The following is a 10,754-nucleotide window of genomic DNA, read 5'->3' on the forward strand; positions in this document are numbered from 1 at the left end:
TGCCTACGTAAAAATAGTCATTAACATAAAAAAAATAATACTTCATCGGTCTAATTACAAATATCTCACTTTTCATAATTAAATGTTTCATTACAAATATCTCATTCTTTTCTTTGACTATACATTCTCCCTCTATACATAATATTTAAATAACTTTTATCAATCCACTTTATCTACTAATTACACATTTCTTAATCTTCGTGTCTAAAAATAACGAGACATTTGTAATAAAACAAAAGAAATAGTCATTCATATATATCAGTTTACCCCAAATTAAATTAATAATTAGGAATATAGTCTAGTTTAATTGTAAATTGCTCTAGTTTAAATATTAATACTATACACGAGCAATAATAAGTTTGACTAATTATTTAGGGGCGTTTACTCTAATATTAGTCTTGATAGATAAAAATAATAATATTAATTCTTTATTTATTTTGATAAATTGAAACTTTGAGATATCTTAAAATCTTTTTTTTATATATATATATATATCATTTAAGCTAGTTTTGCTTGATTATCTCATTCAAAAAGTGGGATTGCAATACTCAATCATGCATCTTATTAATCATGCAAAGAAAACGTCACCTTAGAATGTGTTCTCTTTGATTATAAGTTTATCATGAGAAAATAAGGGAAACTAAGAAATGAGAAAAAATTATCATATTTTAATGGTCCCCACTCTTTTTATCTCGTATTCTCTTTGGTGAAAAATTAAATATAGTATGAAAATATTATGAAGAGAGAGAAAAGATAGAGAGAAAGTTGAAGAGAGAGAGAGAGAGAGAGAGAGAGAGAGAGAAAGAGAGAGAAGGAAAAATATAGAGTGATGAGTTAAATAATTGTAATTTTGATGGTAAAATTGAAAGATAATAAAATATACAATATGAGAAAATATTATCATACCTATAACTTGTGATCTATGATGCACGGATTCTTCAAAAATTAGTATGTACGGCGAATCGGATTCTTTTGGGGTGCGATTCTCTCGGATTCTCGTCGGATTCGCACCCGATTCGCCACGTGGCGTATCTTTTAAAACAATTTATAAAAATAAACCGGATTCGCAAATTCCATAGGCGAAATTCACGTATCTCATGCACGAAATGCCTATACAAGGTTGATTTTGATAATTTTATTGGACTAATAATATTTTAATCGTTATATTGTTGCCCAATTAACTTATATAATTGAAAATGCTTAACTTTTGAGTAAAATAAAATGTAAATTACATATAATTAATTTAAGAAAATTTAAATTGTATATATTTTATAAGCATTATATAAAATAAAATTTTAATAATTAAATGTATCCTTGCCGAATCGCACCCTATAATTTTTTAGAAACCCGTATCCCCGTACTCGTATCGTATCGCCCCCGCATCCGCACCCTCGCACCTATGCAACATAGCTTGTGATCATATTAGCATGAATTGGAGTGAAAATGTGAGAAAATGGATTGGCCGGTACATTTTTTCCTCCTGCCCGATGAAAATTTTTCAACAAAGAGAACTGTGAAAATTGTGAAAAATGGGGAAAAATATATGTATTCTACAATTTTCCATGTAAGAGAACATTTTCCATGAAGGAGAACACACTTAAAGGATAATTCACAACCAAACTTTTTTTTTTATCGCAAATTGTTATCTAAATTGCAACCAAATTTATTGTTGATCGTGAATTGCCCTAAAACTAACCTTAATTCACAAAAATTAGTAAGGTAGTATACGTACTCTTGAATATCCATAGTTGACAGTACTACATCATTTATTAAGGCAACGCCGGCGGCAAGGGCGGCGCGAAGGCCAAGAAAAAGAGCACCACCATGATGGCGACGGGGACAAGGAGGAGTATCAACGGCGGGGGCGGCAGCGGCGGCAGGATGAGCGGCAGAATCAAGAGGGATACTGCCACCACAATCATAAAAAATATCCCTCTTAAGGCCATCATCTTCTCTTCTTCACGTGGGCTTCTTCTTCAATTCTGCATACCGATCATCATATTCTTCATCCATTATATTCTACAGTAGATATGTTTGATGAGCTTCTCATATATCGTATATGTGCATATGATATGATACAGTTTGTGTGTGATTTGTAGGAGGTTTTCTTTGCTTTAGGGTGGAGATAAATGAATTAATGGAGGCTGCTGGCTATAATTAATAAAGTGATTTCTAACTGTGAGTACTGATTAAATATGTAGGTAATTGCTACGTGCAGTGTTAATTAATTAATTAATTAATTAATAATAATAATAATAATAATAATAATAATAATAATAATAATAGTAATCCATTTTCTACCTCAAGATTTAGATTTTTCACAAAAATACTTTTCGTGCATAGATAATTACAATGTGAATCACAACTTCTAATTTTAATATCAACTAGTATTTGCACTCGTGCAACGCACGAAAAATATTTTTATATTTTATTATATATAAAATTGATTATCATTTGATTATTATATATAAATTCTAAATATAATTAAAAATACTATAATTTAAGATAAATATATTTTAGTTTAATATAAAAATAATAGAGAATAATTCATATTAATAAAAAATGATATTTTGAAAAAAGAAAACAATATAAGTTAAAAGATAATTGAAAAAAAATAGATTTATTCAAAAAAAAGAGGAAAGACTGAGAGAGAATTTTCTTAAGCCTTAATCTTTAAATAAATATAATTTTTATATTTTAAATTCAATATTTACTTAACATATATCAAATTAAAGCTCTTGTCACGATCTTTAATTTGATATGCATATCAAATATTTTATAATTAGTCGAATTTCACAATTTTAAAAAAGAAATAAAACAGAAAAATAAGAAGTTAAAGAAAAAGAAAAAAAAATTATGTATAGCTTATATTCTAACTACAAAATTGCCACTGGTCAATTTTGAAATTGATTTGAAATTAATTTGAAATTAAAAACTCTCCTTTTAATATAGTATAGATGTTAACTAAGTGCGAGCGAAATTTAAGTTATTTTAGTTTGCACGAGATACAATATTTTTGTTTATGGAAATACAATTTATTTTTTAAAATAATCGCGTTGCAGTTATCCATACTTTCGGGTGTTTTGGTGAAAAAATTCAAATAATGAAGTAAAAAGTTTAGATTGCCATGATTAATTAAAAGGTAAGATTGAGTATAGTTTGGACTTTATGATTCAGTCGATGAACAGGTATCTAGTTTAAGTTAATTGAATTAATTTGTTGAATATATTCTTATTATTTTATAGCACACTAGGAGAGTGGGAATTAGCTTTATTAGAGGTGGGGTTTAGTAATTAGAATCATATATGAACAAACAATCAATCTCCTTTGTTTTTTGTCTAATCGAAGGGTGATCTCAACTTTATTATCAAAGGGAAAAGAAAAGACCATGAAACAAACACCATCTCATCAAAAAACTAAACCAATTAATTTATAAGTATCCTTTAATTTTTTTGATTAATTTTAAGTTATTATAGCTCTATAATATATGTATATATGTAGATCTAAGATTATTTTGATGCCATTCGGATAATTGGCGGAAAAACAAAGATGATTATTCAATATATGAAATACTCCCTCCGTCCAACAAAATAGTGTTAGTAAGAGACAGCACGCGAATTTTAATAAAAATAGTTAATGTATTGTGGGCGAAGAAATGAACTCATAATTAATTGTATTGTAAGTTGAGAATATGACCCACCATGTGATAGATAGTTCCAGAAAATGGTTAATTTTTAGGGTTAATTGCATATAAATTACTGAACTTTCAACAAATTCTCATTTTGCACATGAACTTTAAAATTTTTTAAAATTACCTTAACTATTAATTTCTTCTCATTTTGCATATTTGTTCATTTTCTGGCCATACTTTGGGTCTAAAATGACGTCGTTTCCATCCAACTATCATTACAATGTCAATTCTATTTTTCCACACGAGCATATTTGTGCTATGCAAATATATTCATGTCAAACGAGTATATTTATGCCATATCACCATGATGAAAAATGGACGAATATGCAAAATGAGAAGAATTAATAGTTGAGTATTTTAATAAAAATTTTAAAATGAGAATATAAGTTCAGTAATTTATATGCAATTAACTCTAATTTTTATAGACATTCTAAAATGATAAAAAATGACTATTTTTTGTGGACATTAATTTATATGCAATTAACCCTAATTTTTATAGACATTCCAAAATGATAAAAATAGATTAACATTAATGATAAAAATTGATTTATTTTTTTTGGACAGAGTGAGTATATATTATTCAAATTTAAGTAAGACCGTCTATATATATTTATACGGCCTATTAACATGAATTAACGTCACTAATTGTTCCTTCACCTATTGTTTTTCAAGAATGGTTCGTTCACTTTAATTTCATTGTGATATGTCTTACAGGTTTAATTTTTTTAAAACCAGATATTTATGTTTTAACACATAAGACCTTGATTATCTGTGAATCCAAATTTAACAATACTTTTCATACTGAATACAACACATTTAAAATTAAAGATCCGAATGTAGTCCAAATTCTGATTCAAACTTTTTTTCTTTTGAGGGGACAAAATCTGATTCAAAATTAAGCTAAAAAGAATTATTCACAAATTCATCAGTGAAATGTCATAATTTAAATTTACATAAGTATTCGTTATTATTACTGTTATTTTTATTTCTGTTTTGAGGTAATTAATAGTAAAAAAAATCAATATAATCACCATCCAACCAAACTTAATTCCTAGCTAGATAAATAGGGAGGATGAGTCTAAGAAGTAATAAGTGTTGATTATGTCAATGAAACACGCCAGCACTCACGTAGCCTCAAAGTTTTGGGCTGGATTCATGGTACCTGCGACTATTGTTTTATTATTATTAAAATTAAAATATACTCCGTTTAATTTGGATTTATCAATAATTCTGATGTGCAAGCTTTCTCATGGCAACGATTTTAATATTCTTAGAAGAATCTGAACAATTATAATTTGTATACGTGTAGGATAAAGTTCAATGAAGCAACTCTCCTCCCTTGTAAGACATTAATTTTCACAATTTAGGACTCAAATATTTGTAAATTCACGATTTAAAATCATACTTGGCGATTTAGTATTATGGGTTCGCCGACGGTCGCACTCCAGACTCTCCAGTGCGACGGGTCCGCCCCGACCCAGCCCGCGTCTCAGACCCGAAACTCTGAATCCTAAATTATTACATTTATTTATAATAATTGTTACTTTCTAATAAGCATGAAATATACATTTGTTCGCACTATGTCGATGTGTGAAACAAATGGTACTGTAGCACCCAGTTTCTGTGAAGAAAGCAATGTGTTCCTGACGGTCGTCGGCGGCGCTGCAATGGCAGAGCTCGGTTCGATCGGGGAAAATCGGCAAAGTCACCGTTAGGATTGGACACACCGCTGGAATATGGATGGTTGGCTTCGTCGTCGGCGCTGCGATGGCAGATCTGGCTTCTCTTCGCCAGACATAACTCAGATGAATTGAATCCGACGACTCCAAGTCAGAATCAAAAGAGAGAGATAGAAAGAGGCGTCGCAGTTAGGGATGTCAATCGGGCCAGCCCATCGGGTTTTCGGGCTAGCCCTATCGGGTTCCGGGTTAATCGGGTGCGGGCTAATCGGGTTGGAGGTTTTTTCGGGTTGTAAATCTTCAACCCTAACCTTAAACGTTCGGGTTTCGGGCTAGCCCATCGGGTTGGAGATTTTGAATCGGAAGTTCCACCTTTGTAACTTTTGTATTCCTACAACAAAAATAATTATATATGAATAATTTTGTATAATTTTGAAATATGAATACATTCAAATATTTAAAAATAAATAAATAAATATAACTTGTCATAATAAAAAACATAAAAGTTGTAGATTGAAAGCCTTAACATAGAAGAATCATGAATCGGGTAAAGACACAAATATTATTATAATAATCCCCTGAAAACATATATTCATATAAGTGAAAATGTAATTAACATAAAGTGCAAAAATGCTGCCACCAACAATTGAGTCCTCAAATCAGACGTCGGAGCTCTCAGAGCCAAGGTTTTTAAATTAATTACATCATCATCATACATTCATATATACTATTTTTAATTAGATATATATATAGAGAGAGATTGAGATTAATTAATTAAATTAATGAAATAATCAGGTGAAATTAGCAGAGGATCTGCTGGCACGCGGCTCTTTGACCTCCAGTTTGACCCATCTTCTTCACAACTATCTCAACGCACCAGAGGATGACTACATCTAATGAAATAATCAGGTGAAATTAAAAAAAGACTCACCATTTTTACTGTTGCTCGCCGGCGGTGGATGTGACGGCTTCTGGGCTGTCCTGCGGTGGTGACAGGTGGATCGAAAATGCCGACTGTCGCGAGTGGAGGAGCCGACGACGTGGACCGGTTGCTGGAGCCTGGAGGCGGTGGTGGCAAATGGCGGCAGATGAGAGGCAAACGAAGGACTCCGCGGCTGTAGAGGCGAGCTGAACTGCTGACTGTGGTTCAACGGTGAACGCCGAACGGCGATGAACGGCGTTGGATGATCGGAAGCGGTGAACGGTGGAAGTGTTGGAGAACTTGGAGAGTTGGAACTTGGAGGCGCGCCGCTGAATAGGGAAATTCTGAAGCAGACCTTAAAGCTACAAGCCTAAAATCATAATATTTCATTTTTGATTTATTTTTTTAAAAAATTCAATAGCCCGACGGGCTGGCCCGACAACCCGACGGACTGACCCGCTTCAACCCGACAGCCCGAACGGGCTAGCCCGATTAGCCCGATTTGTAATCGGGTTGCGATTTTTCAACTCTAACCCTCTAATTTTATCGGGTTATTCGGGTCGGCCCACGGGTTTCGGGCTGCATTGACATCCCTAGTCGCAGTGGTGGTGGCTGTGCGGCGCTGCCGTTGCGATTGCCGGAGATTGAGTGACGGCGGCGCGGGGGACGGGCGGCGAGAAGGAGAGAGAGAGAGAGAGAGAGAGAGAGAGAGAGAGAGTACAACGACACAGAGAGAGTGCGGATTTTTAGTTTTTGGGAGGGGTGTTTCTGACTTTTTGCTCAAAAACTGACCATTTTTTTATATTTTTATTTCATAGGCTAGATTTTAATTTTACAATATAAAGTGGACACTTCTATATATTACCTCTATTTTTAATCTATAATCACGATTATATTGATAGTTTTTCAAGTTGCAGATTTTTTTTTATTTTTAATAAATATATTTATAATATATAAATATAAACACCCTTAAAATTGATTTTATTTCCAACCACTTCTATTTTAATATATATATATATATATATATATATATAAATTTTAATAATCAATTACTTAAGTGAGAGCATTGAAAATGTTAGCATGCACACCTTTTTGTACAATTTTAAAAAAAATTATAATAAATTAATTGGATCAGTGTTGGAGAAAGTATGTGTACATTAATTGTAGTTCAATGTGCCTCCAAAAAAAATTGTACTCCCTCCGTCCCAACTTTTTGTATCCACTTTTAGTTGTATTTACAACTAAAAATGGATACAAAAAGCTGGGACGGAGGGAGTAGTTCATAATTTTAACAATAATTTAATATTAAATTAGTTGGATGAGATTATTGAGTTAGTGTTTTTAATATAAATTGTAGTAATATATAAGAATTACATAATGTAATATTAATAATTTATTTTTAATATAAAATAAATGTAAATACATAATTTGAATAATTAAAATATTAGAAATAAGAAAAAAAATATAAAAGTTAAATTGTGGTTCCTCATTTTAAGGAAAATGTACTTCCTCAAGTATAAATCGTTAATATGTTAAAAGTTTATTGGATAAATACCCACTTACAATTACTAATATATACTTTATATCATTTCTTTTCTTAGGCTATATATCTTCTCGAAAGAGGTGAACATTTAATATTGATAATATTGAATTAGTTTTGTTTTATAGAATATTAAATCAGCTTGTTTGTTTAGAGGAGTTGAACTGCCAAATGATGCAATCTTTTTTTTTTTTTTAAAGAGTGAGAGAGAGAGTGTGTAGAGGAGTTAAACTGACGATTTTGAAGGTAATTAACTAATTAATAATTATTAGTGGTGATTATAATTTTTTCCATAAATTCTAATTATATCCTTCTAATTGAATTTATTTACATTTACTTTTACACACACACACATATATATATAGAGTGGATTTTGAAAATAGCCACTTTTATATAGTAAAAATAAATTTTACCTACTAATATAAAAACTTAAAAAAATACCCACATTGACCATTTTACCCTTACATATAATTTTTTTACAAATACCCACGAATTCACAACCAGTGAATTCACAACCAAAATAAATTTTGGTTATGAATTCAAGCTTTAAAACTCGAATTCACAACTGAATAACAAGTATTGGTTGTGAATTCAAGTTTTAAAGTTTGAATTCACAACTATAAATAGTGTTAGTTGTGAATTCGCATGAATTCACAACCCACACTATTTCAAGTTGTGAATTCACAACCAATATTTTTTCAAGTTGTGAATTCACAACCAATAAAACTTGAATGCACAATCAACACTATTTCAATTGTGAATTCACAACCAACGCCGATAATTCAGTTGTGAATTCAAGAACATTTGTACAAAATTGAGCGATTTTCATCAATTTCTTCAATCTGTGATCCAATATACTTAGTATTCAATCAAAGCAAAGCTTATGCAGAAAATTTATTACATTTTCCTTTCTTGAAACGAAATACATCGCTTGTAAACATCGAAAATCCCCAAAATAAGAAAAATTTAAAAAAGCCCCAAGTTCATCTCAAATTAGGGCACGGTTTCCCCAAATCAGGAAACTAAAGGAAACTAAATTAGGCCAGGCTCCCTTCACTCCGACCTTCGGCGGACTTCACGCGGTCATTGTACGCCACCTCCGGCTCGTAGCGGTTGGCGCCGGGAGGAAGTAGACGGCGGCGTGCTTCTCCAGACTGCGCGGGCGCTGCAGATCCAACGGCGATGCAGATCCAGGCCCGCGGCGATGCAGATCCAGGGCGACGGCGTGGTAAAGGACAGGGCGGCGCAGTCCAACGAGGATCATCCTCCGCCGCGACGACACCCTCCGCCGCGAGATCATCCGCTACGGCAACTTCGTGGAGGCCGCCTACTGCTCCTACAATATCGACCCCTCCTCCTCCTCCTACGCCTCCTGCCACTTCTCCAAATCCCACCTCCTCTCCAGCTCTGGCTTCCCCGCCACCGGATACCGCGTCACCCGCAACCTCACCGCCACCTCCGCCATCCAACTGCCGCTTGGAAGAGAAAGATCGAGAGAAAGAGAGAGAAGAGAGAGGGCGTGTATAGAGAGAGAGAGGAGAGAGCGGGTAGAAAGAGAGAGAGAGAGAGAGAAATGAGAGAATGAAATGAAATTAGGGTTTGCCCATTTATATAGAAGGGTAATTTAGTCCTTTAACACAAAAAGTGGGTATTTTTTTTATGTTTTTATTTGAGTGGGTAAAATTTATTTTTACTATATGAAAGTGGGTACTCTTATATATTAACACCATATATATATATATATATATATATATATATATATATATATAGGGGTGGGCTAGAATAAAAACACTTTTAAATGTATAAAATATAAATGTTTCTTAATTTACGAATTTTATGTGGAACACTTATGAATTTATCCAACAGAGTTACGAATTGCGAAAAATAAATTTTTGTTACCTTTGGGATTCGAACTCAGGACCACGAATTCATCCAACAGGGTTACGAATCAACCGTAGATCTTGATGATCTAAGGGCTGAAAATCATTTATATTTTATACACTTAAGAGTGTTTTTATTCTAGCCCTCCCATATATATATATATATATATATATATAGGTCAAGGTTCAATGAAGAAGGCCTAAATGTAAGAAAGAAGAGAGAAGTAATCTCATCCGTTGATCTTATCTAATCTAACGGACATGATTTGTTCAAGCCATGTTCAACGGATTTTTTCGTTGAACATATAGGGGGTCGAAACCCAGAACCCCCAAAAATATTGTATATGTTCACGAATGTTCAACGAAAAAATTCGTTGAACATGGCGTGAACAAATCATGTCCGTTAGATTAGATAAGATCAACGGATGAGATTACTTCTCTCTTCTTTCTTACATTTAGGCATTTTTCATTGAACCTAACCCTATATATATATATATATATATATTAACCTAAGTTTGACTTCTGATGAAATTAGAGTTTAGTTGGCAGTCAAAAGTTCACCTGATGTTGGTCTTGCTTATGATGATAAGGAATATTTAGAAGTTCGGAGGTCTAAAAAGAAAAAAAATTATACTCCCTCCGTCCCAACTTTTAGTATCCGACTTTTCTTTTTTTGGTCGTCCCACATTTTAGTATACATTTCTATTTTTAGTAAAAGTAGGTGGGACTCTTGCTCCACTTTAATTATTTTAACACTCACATAAAATATGAGACTCTTATTCCACTCACAACACACCTAATCACTTTATTAAAACTCGTGTCACTCTCAAATGAATATAAAAATGCTGGGACGGAGGGAGTATATTTGACTTAATTTCGATTATATAATAAGCTCTAATTTCGCCGAAAGTCAAACTCATTTGAAAATTGTAACTTATATATAAATTCATGTATTTTTTTTTATTTATTGAAAGTTCGAATGAAAATTATAATCTTTACCAAAGTTTGTGTATTTTTTTTGCCATATCTCCTTGTTAAAATG

General features: G+C 32.4%; 1 long non-coding RNA gene across 1 annotated transcript; it reads right to left on the reverse strand.

Annotated features, from left to right (window-relative positions):
- On the reverse strand, positions 1–2,169 carry LOC131003286 (uncharacterized). The gene is made up of 3 exons (XR_009094599.1): positions 1,733–2,169; positions 1,398–1,480; positions 1–906 (listed from the first exon to the last, which is right to left on the reverse strand). It is a non-coding gene; the product is annotated as an uncharacterized LOC131003286 (long non-coding RNA).
- Positions 2,170–10,754: the final 8,585 nt, after the last annotated feature.

The sequence above is a fragment of the Salvia miltiorrhiza genome, unplaced genomic scaffold (assembly GCF_028751815.1).
Source record: "Salvia miltiorrhiza cultivar Shanhuang (shh) unplaced genomic scaffold, IMPLAD_Smil_shh original_scaffold_188, whole genome shotgun sequence".
Classification (NCBI taxonomy): domain Eukaryota; kingdom Viridiplantae; phylum Streptophyta; class Magnoliopsida; order Lamiales; family Lamiaceae; genus Salvia; species Salvia miltiorrhiza.